The sequence below is a fragment of the Urocitellus parryii genome, chromosome 9, assembly GCF_045843805.1.
Source record: "Urocitellus parryii isolate mUroPar1 chromosome 9, mUroPar1.hap1, whole genome shotgun sequence".
NCBI classification, from domain to species: domain Eukaryota; kingdom Metazoa; phylum Chordata; class Mammalia; order Rodentia; family Sciuridae; genus Urocitellus; species Urocitellus parryii.
Window position 1 is genome coordinate 130,270,931 of NC_135539.1, and position 21,008 is coordinate 130,291,938.

Below are 21,008 nucleotides of genomic sequence, written 5' to 3' on the forward strand. Positions count from 1 at the left end.
GCACACTATATAAAAAAGTATAATTTGGCCAACATTCCCCACCAGCACCCTTCCTGGTTTGTTTTGTTCTTGTACTAGGGAGTGAATCCAAAGGCACTGAGTCACATCCCTAACCCTTTGTATTTTTTAAATATATATATATATATATATATATATATATATATATATATATATATAGTTATACACGCACACAATATCTTTATTTTGTTTGTTTATTCTTATGTGGTGCTGAGGATGGAACCCAGGGTCTCACACATGCGAGGCGAGTGCTCTACCACTGAACCACAACCCCAGCCCTATTTATTTATTGAGACAGGATCTCACCAAGTTTTTTAGGGCCTCACTAAATTGCTGAGTATCATCTTGAACTTGAGATCCTCTTCCTCAGCTTCTGTGAGTCACTGGGATTACAGGCATGCAACACAACATCCAGCAGCATATGGATATTTGCAATGACATAAGGACATATGCACTGACATTCAGAGTCCACACAGGTAATTCAGAATAATAGCATTTCAAAATCATTAATTTAATTACTTATGAAAAGCCCCTTTTTCTGGGTTCCAGGGATTGTAATGTGGTTGTCTTCAAGGTTTCATTTAATTTAATTACTTATGAAAAGCCCCTTTTTCTGGGTTCCAGGGATTGTAATGTGGTTGTCTTCAAGGTTTCATTTATCAACTTACCACATTTGACAAACATAACTATATATAACATACCAATGAATACAACCAGTTCTCCACAGACAATACTAAAATCTTTATCCTGTATGTGATTAGTTTCCTTAATTTGTTTTTACACTGTGAAATAAATATCAGAAAATATAATCACTTCTAAATTACTTAGATTATCCCATTTTCCTAGGGAGCATTTTTCTTCATTAGAGATATGCTTCTCTAATTACTAATAAACAAAGAAAACTAAAAAGTTTCTATTTTTTATTTTTGGCAATACTGAGGATTGAATCCAGGAGTGCTTCTACCACTAAGCTATATCCCCAGTCTTGGCTTTGTTTTTCTAGACAGATATCACAAAATTGGCCTTGAATTTGGCAATCTTCCTGCCTCAGCCTTCCAAATAGCTAGCTGGGATTACAGGTATATGCCATGGGCCAGCAGTTTCTATGTCTTGAATAAGCAAATTTTTCCTTAGTTAAAACATTGCTTGCTTACAGAACACAGGTGTTAGATTTTAGAAATGAACTCAAGACTAGGCAAATCAGGGAGCTATAAAAAATTCTGAGTAAGCAATCCAACTGCTATCATAACATTGCCTGCAGTGACTATCACCTCATAAATACCACTTTCAGCATTTTAATCTAAAACTACAGCTGTAAGACAGACACTAATTTCTGTAAACTTCTAAAAACACAAATAGTTATTTCCTTATTAAAAAAGCGCCATTGTACTGAACATCTGGAATACTCATCTAAATTAGTTTTGGCAAGCTAATAGCTTCTTTATTTAAAAAGGTAATATAATCAATTCCTAATTGGATTATATATCTTTCCCACACTGTGGAATACAGTACCAGGAACACAGAACAGGAACCATTTAAAGGTGATTTTACAAATCTTCATTATTCAGTTTTAATTAAGTTTTTGAATATTAGTAATAAATTTAATGTTTTCTAGATTATAAAGTATTGTTACAAGAAAAATAAATGCTTTAAGATTTTTAAGGCTTAGCTTAAAATGCAGACCTAGATTACTTAGTGTGATCTGTGTCCTTTTAACATATTTCTCCTAACACCATTTTATCTCTTCCAATGAGGTACCCTTTCACACACATATAGGTACTTTTGTAGTAGTCCAAATTTAGTCTTCCTTTAAGGTTTCAGAACATACCTATTAAGGTCTAATACTGGTCAACACAGTTATATTAGCAGGAGTCTTATTTTCCTTCTGTCCCTTTGCCTATCCATATTGGAAGCTAACAGACTTACAATAAACAACAGTTGAGGAGCTGAAGAAGCATTTACTGAGGACTTTCATTGTGATAGAAAATGAAAACCTCCAAGAGCTTACTGGCTTAAGGGAAAGGACAGTCCCTGAACATACACGTTTTCAATACAATTTAATAAATGTTACAAGAGCAACAAAAAAGTCAACTGGGGGAGCAGAAATTAAAACAGGTTTCCTAGAGAAAGGGACTCCTCTCTTGGAGAAGCAACTGAAGGGTTAATCAAGTGAGGAAAGAAAAGCTGCCCAGAAGGACGAATATAACAAGTAATAAGCAAAGGCAGAACTCAGCATGGTGTGTTCAGGAAACTCCAATCAGTTTACTATGAAATGAGTCAAATGAGGGCGTTAGGGAGTAGCTTGGGGTAAGGCTGAATAACTGAACTGTGGATTACATCAGGGAGACCTAATATGCCATAGAAATGTGTCAGGAAAGATCCACAGTACAACAAGGTCAGATTTGCATTTAGACAGAGCAGTCACCTCTGGCCAGAGTGGAGAATAGATTATAACTGTTAATAATGATGCCAGAAGCAGTGGCACATGCCTATAATCCCAGCAATCTGGGAGGGTGAGGCAGGAGGACCACAAGTTTAAGGACAGCCTCAGCAATCGAGAAAGACCTTGTCTCAAAATAAAATGGGCTGGAGATGTGGCTCAGTGGTAAAGTTCCCCTGGGTTAAATCCCGAGTTTAAAAAAAAAAAAAAACAAAAAACTATTAATAGGATGAATTAGGAAGGCAGGGCTCAAAAATACTTACTTGTATTTTGATACAAGGAATATAGAAAATAAGAAAGAAGTGCTCCCAAACTTGTGGCTGCAGAGATGTTGATGACAGGAAATAAGACAGTAAAACAAGAAATGGTATTTTTACTACATACATACATATTAGTTAATGTTCTAATCAGAATCGGAGGAAAGGGAAAGTAAAAAAAATGAATGAATTTATCCAAGCTGAAGGGGAGGGCACACAAAAATCAGCTGCATTTCTGTTCACTAACAATGAACAATCTAAAGAAGAAATTAATAAAAAAATCCCATTTACAATAACAAAAAATAATAGAATATGCATCACATAACCATATTCCAGTAAATGACAGACTATATATACACTGGTGGTCCCACAAGACTATACCACCTAGTGACATCGTAGCCACTTTACTTTGTGTAAGTACACTCTATGAAAGACTAAGTAAATGGGAATACATCCTATGTGCATAGGCTAGAAGATTTAATATGAAGATGAGAATAGTACTCAAAGTAATCTACAGATACAATGTAATCCTAATGAAAATCCCAGTGCCTGTGTTTTGCCTGTCTGGTATCCCCAACCCAAAAAATAATGAAAAACTCATCCTAAAAATTCTTACAAACTCTCAAAAGACTCCAAATAGCCAGAATAATCTTGAAATAGAAGAATAAAGCTAGAGGACTCCGATCTCTAGATTTCAAGACACAGGCACTGGGATTTTCATTAGGATTACTTTGAGTACTATTCTCATCTTCATATTAAATCTTCTAGCCTATGCACATAGGATGTATTCCCATTTACTTAGTCTTTCATTACTTTCAAGTAATGAAAATAATGCTCAAGTAATCAAAATAATGTCCACTGACAGAAGAATGGATAAAAAAAATACAGTGTGTATACGTGTGTATATACACACACAGATGTATATGAGTGTGTACACACACACACACACATATGTATAGTGACATATTGCCCTGCCTCAAAAAAGAATGGAACTCTCATACACACTATTACCATAAACCTGGAAAGAATTATATACTAAGCACAATAACCAACATAAAAGGACAAAGATTATATAATTCCACTTGCATGAGGTGGTTAAACTAGTCATGTTAACACTCAGAAAATGGAACAGTGTTGGGCTGGGGCTGTGGTTCAGTGGCAAAACACTTGCCTAGCATGTGAGAGGCACTGGGTTCGATCCTTAGCACCGCATACAAAAAATAAACAAAGGCATGCTATCCATCTACCACTACAAAAAATTTAAAAAGAAAGAAAACAGAACAGTGGTTAGCAGAAGCTGGGGAAAGAATGCAGTAGGATCTTACTATTTAATAAGTAGAGTTTCACTGTGGTTATTATGATTTCCATAGAAAGGAACAGTGGTGATGGCTATCCAACAAAGTGAATGTAATTAATGTCACCAAACTACAGAAAATATGACAAACTTTGTCATGTATATTTTATCACAATAATAAAATAAAAACGTATGCCAGGCATGATGGTGCACACCTCATATCCGAGTGCCTTGAGAGGCTGAGGCAGGAGGATGCCTCAGCAACTTAGCAAGGCCCTAAGTAACTATGCAAGACCCTGTCTCAAAATAAAAAAGGGCTGGGGATGTGGTTCAGTGGTAAAGCACCCCCTGAGGGGTTCAATCCCTGGTACTCCCTACCACAAAAGAGAAGAAAAAAAGGAAGTGGTATAACATTTTCTAGAAAGAAATGGAAAGCTGAATTCCCTTTTGGACTTCTTGAATATAACGTACATGTAGGTCACCAAGAAAACACACACACACACACACACACACACACACACACACACACCCTTAAAGACTTTGAATTACAGACTCTCTGTATCTGACTAAAATGTAATACTTCAGGAGGTCTAGGGAAGAATACTTTTCATTTTCTAGCTTTTAGAGAATATCTACATCTTTTGGCCTGTGGCCCCTTCCTACCTCAAGGAAGACAATACTATCTGGCAGGGAAAAAACCTACATTAAACCTGCAACAACTCTTCTGAGACAAAACCAAAGGGGGGGAAAAAACACCAAAGTATAAAATATAAAGTACACATTTAATAGAATTCTGTGAAGAATATGTGGTAATTATGATTGTTGTAATAAAAACAAGACAAACCAACCTATCCTATCCAACATACATTCCTAATAAAGGAGAAATGGCAGACTGCTCCAAGGGATAATAATAAACATTAATCATAATTCATGAAATAAAAGTTAACTTACCTAGCTACAATGTTACAGCTAAATAAGAAGAAAAAATTCTGGTGTTTTGTTGTACCACAAGATGACTATGGTTAATAAAAATGTATATTTCATTTTGGATTATAATATTTTATCAATCTAAGATACAGTAAAATATCCCATTTATAAATTCTAAACTTCCTTTTGAATTAAGTCTTCAACTGGAGTAGATTGAATAATGGCCCCCCAAGACATCCATGCCCTAATTCCCAAAGTTTGTGAAAGTTACTTTACATGGGATAAGGTATTTACAGGGCCAATGTGGTTAAACCAAGAATTGTGAGAAACTTATCCTGGATAATCTAGATTTGGCCCAGTATAATTATGAGGGTCCTTATGAGTCAGACAAGGTGATATGATGACAGAGTAGAGTCAAAAAAGGAGACGTGATGAAGGAGGTAGAGGTAGTAAAGTGAGAAATCTCAAAACACAAAGTTGCTGCCTTGAGACAGATGAAGGGCCACAGGCCAAAAGGTGTAGGCAGCATCTAAAAGCTAGAACAGGAAAGGTATTCTCTCCTAGACTTCCACAAAAAAAAAAAAATCAGACCTTCCAACACCTTAACTTTAAACTCATAAAACCCATTTTGGACTTCTGTCAGAAAGTAACAGAATAAATTCATGTTTCTTATGGTATGGATGTAAGGTGTCCCCCAAAAAACTCATGTGTGAGACAACATAAGGAGGTTTGGAGGATAAATGACTGGGCCACAATTTTAATCTAATCAGCGAAATAATCCTCTGATGGGATTAACTGTATGGTGGCTGCAGGCAGGTGGGTATGGCTGGAGGAAATGGCTCACTGGGGGCGTATAGCTACAGGGTATACGTTTTTTATCTGGAGAATGGACTCGCCCCCTTTCTGAATATCATTTGAGCTGTTCCCTCTGCCACATTCTTTGCCATGATGTTCAACCTCACCTCATGTGAAACGGCCCCGAGGAGTGGAGCTCAAAAACCATGAACCCCTAAATAAACCTTTCCTCCTTCATTGTTGTTCTGGTCAGGTCCTTTTAGTCACAGCAGCGGAAAAAGCTAACTAAAACAGTGTTGTTTCCAAGTTACTAATTTGTTATGGCAATAATAGGAAACTAATAGGACAGGTGAACCCCAATTATCAGGAGAAACCCAATAGTAGAATGGAAGAAGGTGAGGGAAAATATGAACTTCAGTTTATTTGCCCAGTGGAATCTCATCTTCCACAAAAAGAAAACTAAATGCACCCACAGGAAAAAGTCTTCCTCTAGAAAACTAGTTCTCAGTTTTAGTTGCATATAGAAATTACCTGGAGAACTTTTAAACAATGTTGATATCTAAGTCCCATTTTAGGCCAAATGAATTTAACATCTCTCATGTCACAGTATAATTTAAAAGCCAGCCAAATAGTTTTTATGTGCAGCCAAAATTATGAATCAGACAAAAATCAGTGTCTTAATGACCTAAGAAATTTCTGACTTTTCCAACTATGACTAGAAGTTCCTGAAACATTCACTGAAATGTGGCTCAGAATTCATTTATTCCATGGTTTACTGTATGTTTTGCTGACATCAACTTTGACAAAAAGAGGTTACAGAAAAAAAAATTGCTAGGGACAAATTCCCAGAAGTACCATCATTGGATCAAAAGGCAGATTTTTTTTTTTTTTACTCTGACAAATACTGCTAAATAGCTATACTAACTTACATTTATACAAATTAGGGATTAGCAACATTTTTTAAAAAGCCTGTCCAGTTGGATAAATGGGAATGACATTTCCTAATTTGCAAGTCTTAACCATTCGTGAAAGGGATTATCTTTTCACAGCTTTATTGGTCATTTTTTGGTCTCTCAATTACTTATATCCATTTTATCAACTTTTATTTATTTATTTACTTTAGTTGTAGTTGGACACAACACTTTATTTTATTTATTTTTATGTGGTGTTGAGGATTGAACCCAGGGCCTCGAAGATGCTAGGCAAGCACTCTACCGTTGAGCCACAACCCCAACCCTAGCTTTTTATAATATTTATTTTTTAGTTCTCGGAGGACACAACATCTTTGTTGGTATGCGGTGCTGAGGATCGAACCCGGGCCGCACGCATGCCAGGCGAGCGCGCTACCGCTTGAGCCACATCCCCAGCCCATCCCTAGCTTTTTAAAAGGTTTGTAAGAAAATGACTTTTGTTTGTTAAATGTGTTTCCCCCCCAGTTTCTGGCTTTTGTTTTTACTTCTTATTTGTATTTTAACTTTTTCTCCATGGCATCTACACTCTAAAATTATAAAACATCTACCTACAATTTCTAATATTTTCAGATTTTTTAAAAAAAATACATATTTAAGAGACCAGGAATCTAATTTTTCCATTCCATGTAATTGGCAAGTTACTCCAACATATTTATTGTTCTCTCTTCTCATCAACAAGTTAGCATGCTATCTTTTAACTCTTAATAAGTTCTCCCTAGCATTTTTCTCCCTTGTTTGTACTCAGCCTTGTGATATATTTGCTGCCACTAGATGGAGACAATTTCATAGTAAGAATATTGGTAACTGAAGAGGAATAGCCACAAAATTTCTACAAAACACCAACTGTAAAGAAGTCCTACTTAATTTTAAGGTGAAATAAGACGAGTAACTTTAGTTGCAAATTCAGTTTCCTCTTTTGTAAATGTATGGCTTTACAGGTAGCCTCAAAAACTCACAACTCTAAATACTCTACGGAACAAACTTGTTTAAGAATGAAAAAAAGAGAACTGTATCTTTGAATACATATACATAATTTTATGCCTATATAATACATAGGTAAGTATGTGAAAACTCCATAAAACATAAGATTAACCCACTGTACACCTTTCTACACTGTTGTCAATAATTCTGACATACAAAATATACAAATCCCTTGTATATTCCGTGTATACTGTCCATCAAGTGACCATGTAACAATGCAGAAAGTGTCACAGCAACATTCCCTTAGCCACTGAAAATATAAAATATACTATACCACTGAAAATATACTTTTCTAGGAATGGCACAATCAGTTGAATAATTATACCTGTGGTAAGAAAGTAACCTAATAATCATATTAAGATAAGAAAGACAGAACTTGAAAGCTGAGGCTCCCACACTTTTCAAAAAATTTTTTTAGTTGCAGATGGACACAATATCCTTATTTTATGTGGTGCTGCGGATCGAACCTAGTGCCTCACACGTGTGAGCTACAACCCCAGCCCGGCCTTCGAACTCTTTAAACAGTAACTGAAATAACCCTTTCATAAAGCAGCTAAGCAATTCATTTCTAGAGATAAAAAAAAATTCATGCTCTTTAACACACTAACCTTAGTCCTAAGAAATCATGCATTTCCATGCATGGTGGCGCACATCTATAATCCCAGTGGCTCAGGAGGCTGAGGCAGGAGGATCAAAAGTTCAAAGCTAGCCTGCAAGGTGCTAAGCAACTCAGTGAGCCCCTGTCTCTAAATAAAATACAAAATAGGGCTGAGGATATGGCTCAGTGGTCCACTGTCCCAGAGTTCAATCCTGGTACCCACCCCCCCCCAAAAAAGAAATAATGCACTGATAATAGGTAATAGTTACAGAGTGCTTACCACTTTGTTTGAGATTCTGTTTAATTCTAACAACCCTATGAAGTAAATGCCAAATTACTGCCTTCATTTAATAAATTTAGTTTAATAACTAATGAGATATTTATGTAACAAATAAGGAAAGAGAGTCAAAATACAACAACTTGCTTAAAGGTCTCAATGTAAATGTTAGAGGCAACACTCAAAAACAGGCCTGTTTGACTAAGGTCATGCCCTTAACCAAAACTAAACACACGATTATTATTGGTACTATATAATAAAAATACCATTCATATGTATGTTTACCACAAGCACAATTTTTTTCATTTCAATCATCAAAGAAAAGTTATTAATACCATATGCAATGACCAGAAATACCTACAAAATTATGATACCAATCATTTGCATCTGTGCTACAATTAGAGCTGTAAAACTTTTTGGGGAGTGGGGGGTGGGAAGGGGGTACCAGAGATTGAACCAGGGACACTCAACCACTGAGCCATATCCCTAGCCCTATTTTGTATTTTATTTAGAGACAGGGGCTCACTGAGTTGCTTAGCACCTCACTCTTGGGGAAGCTTGCTAAGAACTCGCGATCCCAAGCCCCTGGGATTACAAGCATGCACCACTGCACCACTGCTAAAACTTATATTCTAAAGGGTAACTTGGACTTAAGAGTTTTTCAGTTTTTGTGGGGGTTTTTTTTTTTGGAAAGGGGAGTTCCCTTACATCTTTCAACTCCAACTATTATGTTACCACATTACAATTGGCACAGACTTTTAACAAACATTTTTAATATAACAAGAGACAAGAGCAGGAGTGAAGAAATTATTTCAGGTATCTCTTTTTCAAATAGGGTAAATTTTCATTTGCAAAATAGACACACACACACACCCCAAAAAAACTATTATTATGGAGACTATCAATAACCAGATGGGGATTCAGAAGATCTCAATTCTCATTTTGTGATCTGAAGGAATTGCAAAAGCATATCAATTTTGTATCAATCTCCCTCTCTCTTTCTGTCTCTGTATAAAATACACACCTATCTACCCACCCACCCTTCCTTATCTTTCAATTCCTGCAAATTGCATCAAAAAAGAAATTCTGGCAGAAGTACCTCCAGAAGTTCTAAAGGCCAAAACAAAGTCAGGTACTTGGAATAGGAAGCATGTGTGTGTGGGGGGGGGGCTTTTAGAAAGATTTATCTTTTAAGATTAACACAATCACAAAAGCTGCAAAAATTTAGCACAGTTCATATATTACTGGAAATTACCATGACTTTGAGCAACTCAATATACAGTTCCAAATATCATCATGTATAAAATGAGCACGTTTTAGATAATATACTTAAAAAAAATAAAACTGTTGCTCTGGAAATAATGCAAAGACCTCCACAAAATGATGAAATGCCACAAGAGCAAAGCTACTTATTAACTATTAGTTAGGCTTTTATTATTATTATTATTATTTTTTTTTTGGTGGATCAAATCCGAGGTTAGGAGCATACTAAGCAAGCACTCTACCACTGAGTCATACCCCCACCCAGGTTTAACAATCTTAATGTTGAGTTATTCAAACAATAAATGTTAAAGAGAAAAATTGTAATAATGCCTTCCCAATGTTTTCTTTTAAAAACAGATAAAATAATAAAATCCATCCTCTCCTAAGCAAAACTGATTCTACATTATTGGATAATAAAAGGAAAAGAACACTAATATTAATTCAATATAACAGATATTGTTTGTGGAACTTTTTACAGTTTTCAATCACCCTCCATTTTTAAACAAAATTTCTACAAGTTCATGGTTCTTAATTAACCCTAACCCTAACTCTCTTTAAGAATCTGGTGAGAGCTGGGGCTGTGGCTCAGTAGTAGAGCGCTTGTCTTGCACTGGGTTTGATCCTCAGCACATTAAAAAAAAAAAAATTTAAATAAAGGTTAAAAAAACAGCTGATGCAAGTAAGAAACTCTTATTACTTCTTGGAGGAAAAAAGGACACACAAAAACATGTGTACAAAAAATTTCAGAGTATGCATGGATCCACAGAGGGGACCAAGAACAAGATCTACGGGGACCAAGAATACCTGTTCCACACTATGTAAAAAAGAATTTCCAAGACTAAATGAGGAAACAGTTTATCTTCTCTAATCCCTTGTTTTCTCTTCAACTGTACTGCACAAGTTGCTGCCATCAAAGAGTTACAGATTTCATCCTTTAAAGGTAAACTTATGGGCTGGGGATGTGGCTCAAGCAGTAGGTAGCACGCTCGCCTGGCATGCGAGAGGCCAGGGTTCGATCCTCAGCACCACATACAAACAGATGTTGTGTCCACCAAAAACTAAAAAAAAATAAATGTTGAAAGTTCTCTCTCTCTCTCTCCCTCCCTCCCCCTCTCTCTGTCTCACTCTCTCTTGAAATAAATAAATAAATAAATAAATAAATAAATAAATAAATAAATAAATGTAAACTTATACCCAGGCTAGGTGGCAAACACCTGTAATTCCAGCGGCTCAGGAGGCTGAGGCTGGAGGGTCACGAGTACAAAGCCAGCCTCAGCAATTCATTGAGACGGTGTTTCTAAGTAAAATACAAAGTAGGGCTGGGGATGTGGCTCAGTGGTTGAGTACCTGAGTCCAAAAAAAAGAAAGGTAAATTTATGGAGGTAACAGGTACTTTTTTCACCCCACTGACACAATGATCACTGGACCTTCCTATCATCAACATAAGTAGTAAGCTAAGAGAAACTTTATGATCCAACCACAAGGAAATGATTAAACATACTATGGTATATCCAACTGCAATTTGCAATCATTAGAAACGGTACCAAAGCTGGTGCAGTGGCAAAAAAAAAAAAAAAAAAAAGAATTAAGCAACAACTGAAATGATGTCTGAATAAAAGACTATAATTTATGAAAAAGCTTAGGAGGCTGAGGCAGAAGGATCACAAATTCAAAGCCAGGCTCAGCAACTTGGAGAAACCCTAAACAACTCAGTGAGAATTTGACTCAAAATAAAAAATAAAAAGGGCTGGGAATGTCTGTCAGTGGTTATGAACTCCTGGATTCAATTCCTGGTAACAAAATAAATGAATAAACAAATTACCAAGCTATGACACAAATATTTATGATCTTTGATGTTAGATCTTTTTTAAACACTCAAATTTAGATCTACATATAAAATACAGTTAAAATTGTGGTTTTTCCTTTTTTTAAAAAATATTTTTAGTTGTAGATAGACACAATACTTTATTTTGTTTATTTAGTTTTATGTGGTGCTGGGGATCGAACCCAGGGCCTCATACATGCTAGGCAAGTGCCGTACTACTGAGCTACAACCCCAACCCCTAAAACTGTGTTTTGAACAAAACCAAATTTATTCTCAAAAGGAAATACATCAAAATTAAGAGCAGTTGAGTACTGAAAGCACAGATTATTTTGCATGCGTGTGGCCCGGGTTCGGTCCCCAGCACCACATACAAAACAAAGATGTTGTGTCTGCCGATAACTAAAAAATAAATATAACAAGAACATCAAAAAAGAATTAAGCAAGGGCTAGGTATATAGCTCAGTTGGTAGAGTCCTTGCCTAGCCTACATAATGCCCTGGGTTCAATCCCCAGTACTACCACACACACATACACACACACACAAAAAGATTAAGCAACAACTGAAATGATATCTGATTAAAAGACTATAATTTATGAACCTTCTCCCATTCTTAGCTCTTAAACTACTACTGAAAGGACTAAAATATTGATCCTAGAGATTAAAACTAAAAATAATCCATTTAAGAAATGAATGATGAATAATTTATCCTCAAAAGCTTTTTCTCCTCACTGGGACACTAATGTTGTCTTACTTTTCCTAAATCAATTATTTCAACAGATTACACAAAAGATTTGAGAACAAATTAAACTGACATTAATAATGTTATTTATATTATATGTAAGTGTAACATTAGTCTTTTCTATGTGCTGGAGTTGGGCTCAGGGTGAAGCTCAATGGTAGAACATGTGCTTCATGAAATGAGATCCTGAATTCAACTCCCAGCACCAAATGAATAAGTAAGTCAAAGACTTCTGGAGGGAAAAAAGGAAAGAAATTGCATTAATAATTAAACCCTGGCTAACTCAACCTGGCAAATGGGACCTATATTTCAATATAGCTATATAACTATTATAATAACAATATTAGTGAAATTACAGTTTAATATTTTGGACAGTATAAACTACCAATATATAAACTAAACATATTAAACTACCAACAACATACATTTCTGTCACTGCACTGTCACGTGAGGAAATGTTCCTAGGACATAATCTCATAGCTATGAAAAGCATATTTTCGCTCAAAGAGCTGTTTTCTTCACAAATGTTAACCAAATATTTTGAGGAAGGATAAAAAGTTCACTGAAACTAAATAACAATTTTCAATCTTGCTAAGCATACATTCTAAAAGCAGAGATTTTCTAAAACTGATGTAACTCATATAAACCAAAACTTTTTTTTTAAGAGTAATTTCCAGCCAAAACAGTCATAGCATCTGTTTTTGTACTCCCTTAGGCCCTTGTCACTTAAACAATCTACAAAATGGCAGTTCTGTTCCTACACAAGTAATGAAATCTGAGGTACTGTTTCAGGATATAAGCAGGATACTTAACCCTGTGGAAAAGAAACTAATGAGACATGCCAACCTTAAAAAGCTAGGGTTATAGTAATTTCATAACTCCTCCCACATCCCATTCCACCCTAACAATTTTCTCAAAATGGAAACTCAAAAACTTGAAATTAGACACAAAACTCTCACCAGGATCCAAGCCATGAATCAAGGGATCTTTCTCTTTCTTTCTTCATACGCCTCCCTTACATTTACAATGTACTTTGCTGTTACAAAAACCCCTTTACCTACGTTACCTGAGTATCTTAGCAAATAATCTGTATACACACTCAGAAAGGCCAAGAATATTGTCAACAGTGAAACCAGACCTAGAAATCAAGTCTCCTGCCTTCAATTCTAAAGCCTTTCTATTATATACAACAAACACTACCCCTTCTGTAATATAGTAAAGCCTTCTATAAAACACTTGGCTGGGTTCCAAGACAGCCATCCCAGACTGAATTAGACTCTATATAGTAAATAGTGTAAATAGTAAGGGTTTAGGGTTTAATGCAATTACTGGCATGAAGGCATATGTCTTTTTAAAAGTGAAGCATTAGTTAGTTTTAAATTAAATCAATATGGTATGTACATGGTAGGGGAAAGCAAGCAGAACACTTCTAAAATGAAGTCAAAATGAAGTACTGCAGATTTGCACATTTCACAATAGCTAACGGAGATAGTGTAATCAATACAGAAATGAGGAAATAGAGCAGACAATCTTTAAAAATGTGAAAAAAAACTGTACATGGTTTTATTTTTAGGAAAATGAAGACAAATTTCTGGCTCCCCCTCTATAAACAGATCTTTAGAATATTAAGTAATAAAGGAGGTAAAGGAGAATTTTATTCAATCATCAAAAGGAATCCCTGCCAAAATCACTGCTCTGGAATTCAGCAGATCAGAAATCCAACATCCCTTTAATAGATAATTTACTGGTGCTACACAGTTGAACTTAACTGATTACTTTATCCTTTCACTCATATTCATTAAGTCAAATACCACCACCCAAACAATTTCTAATGGACCCAGAAGCAAAAAAACAATGTCTATAAGATTTTATTTTCCTTGTTCAGTGAAAAAGCAAATTTCTCAAGTATCTACATACACAATACTAGGATAAGATGAAAGTGCATAAAGTGATAGTCTTTAATTAAGATGAAAAGTACTGAAAAATGTTCAATGATGGTTATGATTATGTGACAAAATTGAGAAATCTTAGAAAAATAGCTTTCAGAGGAGTTGAGCTGAACACAGAATAATATGAGAGCTGGGCTAGTGGCACACACCTGTAATCCCATCGATCTGGGAGGCTGAGGCAGGAGGACTGCAAGTTCTAATCAGCCTCAGAAATTTAGCTAGGCCCTAATCAACTTAGTGAGGCCCTGTCTCAAAGTAAAAAATAAAAAGGGCTGGAGATGTGGCTCAGTGGTTGAGCACCCCTGGGTTCAAACCCCAGTACCCCCCAAAAAATTTAAAAAAGAATAAAGTTAGATTTGATCATGTATAGATAAAAAAAGAAATTGTACTAGTCATTAAATTTGGCTAGAAACAGAAAAAGCAAATTGGTTACTATGTCTTTTGGGTTTCCAAAACACATCATTCATCTGTTATTGCATTTAACACACTGTACAGTAGTTTATTTGTCATGGCCACTTAGACTAAATTCCTTAAGAATAAAAACCTAATTTGATTCATTTTTCTATTCCTAAAACCTTGTGAGAGAGTCTGGCACACAGAACATAATCAATAAATTTTTTTTTTTTGAAAGTCAAACTAAGGACAGAGTTAAAAATTTAAATTATTACATTTAACACTATTTATGCAGGTCATTTATTCATTTCTCAACTCTTAAATTACCCTTCTAAGGTGCTTTATGATGCTTAGGCTGAGACTATGCAACTATATTTCACCATCTCTTCTGCCAGATTTTGCCAACCAGGGTAGCAAGTGGAGACTGGAAAACAGGAATTTCGGACTTCCTTCTAGTTCATGTCAGTGGCAATGACGGTCCCTGGCCCTGGCAGCAGCAACTGGTTCTAGCCTCCAGCTTCTTTTGGTACTTCCAGAACCAACCATATCACATGCCTTCATAGTCACTAACAGCTGAACAATGCTAACCTTTCCAAAAATTCAGCACCAGGTCCATGGAACCTTTCTCAGAGGGTCTTAGTTCCTATTACTGTAATGTTCCCTTTTAGCTCTTATGTCCATCTAATCAACCCCCTACATTAAATCCTCTGTTATTCTTAGTCAAGTTTCCGTTTTCTCAATACATAATAAACACAGTAGGCCAGGTGCGGTGGTGTGCAGGCCTGTAATCCCAGCAACTCAGGAGGCTGAGGCAGGAGGATTGCAAGTTCAAAGTCAGCCTTAGCAACTTGGCATGGCACTTAGCAACTCAGCAAGACCCTGTCTCTAAATAAAATATAAAAAAGGGCTGAGGATGTGGCTCAGTGGTTGAGCACCCCTGGGTTCAATCCTCAGTACCAAAAAATAATAATAAAATAAAATAAACACAGTGATTCTAACTACTCTCCTCCAGATATTTTGCTGCTTCACTGAAGAGGAAACAAAACGTGGGGTTATAGATAAAATCCATCTTATAAAGGTTAGCCTGGAACCTTCTTTTAAGCTGAAGCATAAAAAAACCACTTTTGTGATTTAATTTACTTTGTGGTTTCTTATTCAGCTTTGGGGGGGGGGGTGAGAAATATTATAAATAATGTAGGCTAGCCCAAGGACACCAACATACCGTATTCCTTTTACTATGACACATATCCTAGAGATAATGTGAGATGAGGTATTGTCAGTCCCCATGTGCCTCTCATAGTGTGGTGAGAGACCATGCTGATTCTTGTATTTTAAAAAGACTGGGTTTTGGCCAGGCACAGTGGTGGCTCAGGAGACTGAGACAGGAGGATCCTGAGGTTCAAAGCCACCATCAGCAACAGTGAGGTGCTAAGCAATTCAGCGAGACCGTCCCTAAATAAAAATACAAAAAATAGGGCTGGGGATATGGCACAGTGGTTAAGTGTCCTGAATTCAATCCCTGGTATGTCCCCACCACAAAAAAGAATAGGTTTTTGAGGGGAGGTTTGTTTTGTTATTGTTCAACATGCTCCTAACTATTTCAGCTAGTGTTCAAGGAAAGAAACAGCAATTTCCTGCAACATTAAAGCTAAGCTGAACTTACTGGTAAATTCTGCCTTCCTATTCTCAAGTATTTTTCATTTTGTTTTGTGCTGGAGAATACTATTAGGTCTACCAATGAACTACACTCCCAGTCTCAAACATAATTTTTTTTTTCACTACGTATGATTTCCATTTTACAGGTTGACTTTGGAATGTAACATCATCATAAAATACAACTAGTGGAATTCTATTTTGCTCTATAGTATAGAAAGAGGAGGAAAAAATGAAAGAAAGAAGCACCTTTGCAGGAGAGTCCACGTTTTTCACTTGGCCATTAAAATTTCACTGAAAAATGTCCAAATTAGGCAATTTAATATGAGGTTAATTTTTTAAGTCCCTTTTCACTATTATATTTAATAAATATTTTTATACATTCTGACAAATGGCAGACATGCCAAAGCAGCAAACCGGTTGTTAATTCACTCTCAAATGAAATGGGAGATGCAAATTTTAAGCAATGAATTTTTGATAACATAGGTAACTGCTGAGCATCCAACAAGACACACCACTAGGCCCAGTCATACAAGTCCACTTCAGTAGCCCAACACCCACAAGGCAAAAGAAAAACTGAGAACATGGCTAGTTCTACTGGAGTTCCTCCACATAGTATAGAACTGGATAATGAGTCATCTACCCTTTTAGCATCTACATTCAGGAACTCATCATCCAACTCCCATCTATGAACAAAGTAAAGTTAGTTTCTACTTAAATGTCAAGGGTCCTATTACCACAGTAAGAATATCTATGTAAAACCACCAAACTCTCCGCAATAAATACCAAAAGATTCAGTGAACACATTAGGTAGAAGGGTCATGTAAGGATCTTTAGACCTGTAGAGAACAGATTGGGAAACCGGTACTGTACTTTTTGTACACCAAAAAATACCTCTCAGTTAAATGCAAATTAAGTCAGTAAGTTACTGACAGTTAAGATTTAAAAAAAAAAACAAAAAACCAAGAAATCAGACAGTGTGATAACAATGTCTGCCTTCCACAGGGCATGTAACAAACACCACCAATTAAAAGTCATTTGTAAATTTGTATGTGTGCAGAATGTATACATAATCCCACAAGTATCTGTCCTTTTTTAAAAAACAGCAAATAGAGGTAAATTTTTAATTTCTCAGAATTTCAATAAATGAGTCACTTTAAAACTATGAAGTGCTTTAAGTTACACTAGAAACACTGACAGAATTTTGATAAAGTATATTTTAATGTTAACTCATTTCTCTTGCTGGAAGGAGTTACACTTCTTTACTAATGTACAGAAATTAAACTGTCACTGAAACATCTGGTTGTGTATTATTCATTAGGCATATATCACACCATTATTCCAAAAACTGCTGAATTACAAATCATGAGTAAATCAGATTAAAGAAAGAAACCTGAGATGACAAACCGAAGGTCAGTAACAGAAAAATGAAATTCCAATCACGTGTGCTGGCCTGGTCCATATTTATATCCCCTCAAACCTGGGCGTTTTGAGTGCTTTTGACACAAGCAAAGAAAAACTCAAAATTCCCAGTATTTGACGTCTGCACTGTCTACATATGTTAGTGATTCTTATTTGAAATTTTTTTGTGCGGCACATTTGAGGAGCCTTAGCCTATTTTTCAAATACTCAAACGAAGTAGGCTGACTCAGGCAGTTTTCCTTCTTAAAGTCACCATTTTATTTTTCATCTATAATTAATCTCAAGCGTGGATTCCACAAGGGTACCTGAGGGAAAGAAATAACTGAAGTCCTTAGAAAAAGTAAGGGATCATATTTGCTGTGCTATCACTGGAAAAAGGAAGTCTAATATAACTATCCATTATTTTACTAAAAAAGTTGATTAAGTGCATAATCAAGATTTTAAGATACCTGTTGATTGTGACAATCAGAAATTTCAGGCAGAAAAAGGAATATCAAAGAGTCACAGTACTGCCACTTAAATACTTTATAAATCCAAGGATCTGGTTTCACTTTAAGAACCAATATCTACCATATCAATATAAATTATTTTAAAAACTCAACAATTACACCTAATTCAAATCGGATTATCTACCAATTACAGTAAGTATTCTACTAGATAATTCTGGAGGTACCAAAAATAGGTTATGTAATGCAAATTGCTCATACATTCGTTTTAAATATAATACTCAGTTTAAAATATTGAAGCCACGGCTTGATTTTTAATTTTCAAAATAACAGCGTATTCCTAAAACGCTGGGTGCATATTTAACCTTTCCACAGCAAATTTCTTCAAACACCTCAAAGAAACCTGGCATTTTTAAGCCACATTACAACGTAAGACACACAGGTAAAACTTCCGACGACCTCCTAAAAGATGCCCACAGGGGTTTTCAGGAGAAGAACCTAGAATTGGTCTTGGTGGGCAAATAAGCCGAATGAACCTCAAAAGTTTGAAAGACCCATTTTACTAACACCATCTCTGGGAGCTGGAAAGCGACTTGGGCAGGAGGGAAACGATCCTGACAACCAGGACGACAGCTCCCAGGCGACAGTGTACCCAGGATCTCAGCAGAAACCACAGGGTTCAAAACGCGAAGCTTCCATCAGAAACCCCGAGACACCCCCTCCCCCCACGGCTCCTCCGGGCAAGCTCGCGGCTTTGGAAAGCAGCAACAGATATTCCGGAGCAGGGGGCGGCACTCCAGGAATGTGTGGGGCCCGGCGGGGTCTCCCCGCAGCCTACAGGGAGCCCCGACCCGGAGCAGCTCCGGCGCACAAGAACCCCGACTCCAGGCCCCCGGGGGGAAAACGGGTGGTTTGCGCAAAGTGCCCCTACCCCACCCCCACGGTGCAGACACAAGACCGCGGAGGCGAGGGGAAAGCCCGAAGAAAAAACCCGCATTCCACTCCGCCCGCCTCCGGAGCCGGGCCGCAGGGAGGCTGGGCGCCCGCCCCCGGAGGCAGGGGCCGCACCGCAGCCCGGCCGCCGCGCTGAGCGAGGGCTCGCCGCGAGAGCAGGAGCCCCTGCGCTTCGCCCAACCGGTCCTCCGCAGCGGGTTCACCCCCTCCCCAGGACTCTCGAAGAAACGCGAACAATGAGAAGCCGCCTCCCCCGCCATCCCCGAGGCCAGCACGACCGGGGGCGGCGGCGCCATCTCCCCTCACGCCCCCGCGGACACACACCCCCCCCCTTCCGGGCGCGGGGCCGCCGTCAAGCGCCGGCACCCGGCCGAGCGGACGCGCGTCCCAGCCCGCCGCTCCCGCGCCCTTCGCCTCGCCGCCCGCCCCACTCACCGGCTCCTACCCCAGCCCGGGGCTCCGCTGGCCGCGGCCGGAGCGAGACTCAGGTATCAGCCGCCGCGGCCGCCGGCGCCGCCGCACAATATGGCGAGCCTCGGCTTCCGCAATGGAGCTCGGGAAATACAACAGGGGCCGCTCAATATTCATGAGAGACGGAGGGGAAGCCGGCTCGGCCGGCGCTACGGGGAGGGCGGGAAGAAGCGAGTGAGGGAGGAGGCGGAGGCGCGGGACGGGGACGTGCACGGCGCGGGGAGGCCCGCGGCGCGAGGGGAGGGGGCGCCGCCGCGTGCTGGCCAGGACGGCCTGGGCGCCGCGCCCCGCCCCGGTCGGCGCCCCGCCCCCGCCTCCAGGCCCCGCCCCCGCGCCCCCCCCCCGCCCCCGGCGCCCCCCGCGGCCAGTCGCAGCCCCAGGGCTACGCCTGGTGACGGCGGCGCCACCTTGTCCTCAGTGTGCACTCTCTCCGAGTTCTCATCCCTAGCTCGGTACACCTGGTGCGCCTTCCTGGTCCGCTGTTGGGGTTCAGGCTCAGACTTGGTCTTGGTACACCCGTCCCACCGGTAGAAATCCTCGTTAGGTGTTCACCTCCACGACTTCACCTGAACTCCCGGCACCCTGGAGTCCCCTGGACACACACACGCTTTTCATCCTTGCAGAGTAAACCTGCAAGATCTAATTATTTCGGGGGAAAAAGTGGCCTTCAACTCTAAAAGTATGTTGTTGGACGTCTGTTAGCATTCTGGTCGTTCTCATCAGGGCTCTTACTGTTAGACCTTGCTGCTGTGTTATTTCTACTTCTTGGCCCCTTCCTCTGCTGCATTGTCTTCTGAACTTGAGAATGCAAGAAATAATAGCTTAAATAGATGTAATAACTACCTAAAACACAGCCTATGGGAAATTTTTGCTTAATGGATATAAATTATGAGCTGAAGACGTAATAACAAAGAAGTGAAAGATTTGCCTAACTTAAAGATGTACCATCAGTGAGATGTCATTTATCTGGAAAAGATAACCAACAATACCAGACGATGAATATGATGAATGTGAAGGCACTTGTGACAACAAGGAATGGACTTGCACAAAGAATTCAGCAAACCGGTTTATAGCCTCCAATAACTATGTGGTTTAGGTGGATTACATAACTTCTCTGGACTTTGTTTTCCTCTTTTGCAAAATAAGAAATTGTGTTAAATGATTCTAAGGTCTTGTCCAGCTCCTGAACTCTTTAAAACTCTAGGTAAGCAATTCCAAATAAATGATATGAATTTTCATAGGAATTTAAAAAGGCATATCAATCCCAGCTGATGTGCTCAGGGACAATTTCTTGAGGAGCTGGGATTTGAGTTGGTCTTTGACAGCCTTGAATA

At 38.3% G+C, this 21,008-nt stretch overlaps 1 protein-coding gene across 1 annotated transcript in view; it reads right to left on the reverse strand.

The window, feature by feature from the left end:
- Nucleotides 1-19,943, reverse strand: part of Rnf2 (ring finger protein 2) — a 41,167-nt gene extending 21,224 nt beyond the window's left edge. Inside the window, exon 1 of the mRNA XM_077802627.1 lies at nt 19,639-19,943. The gene's annotated coding sequence lies outside the window, so the exon portion shown is untranslated. The remainder of the gene's footprint in view (nt 1-19,638) is intronic.
- Between the last annotated feature and the right edge of the window lie 1,065 nt (nt 19,944-21,008).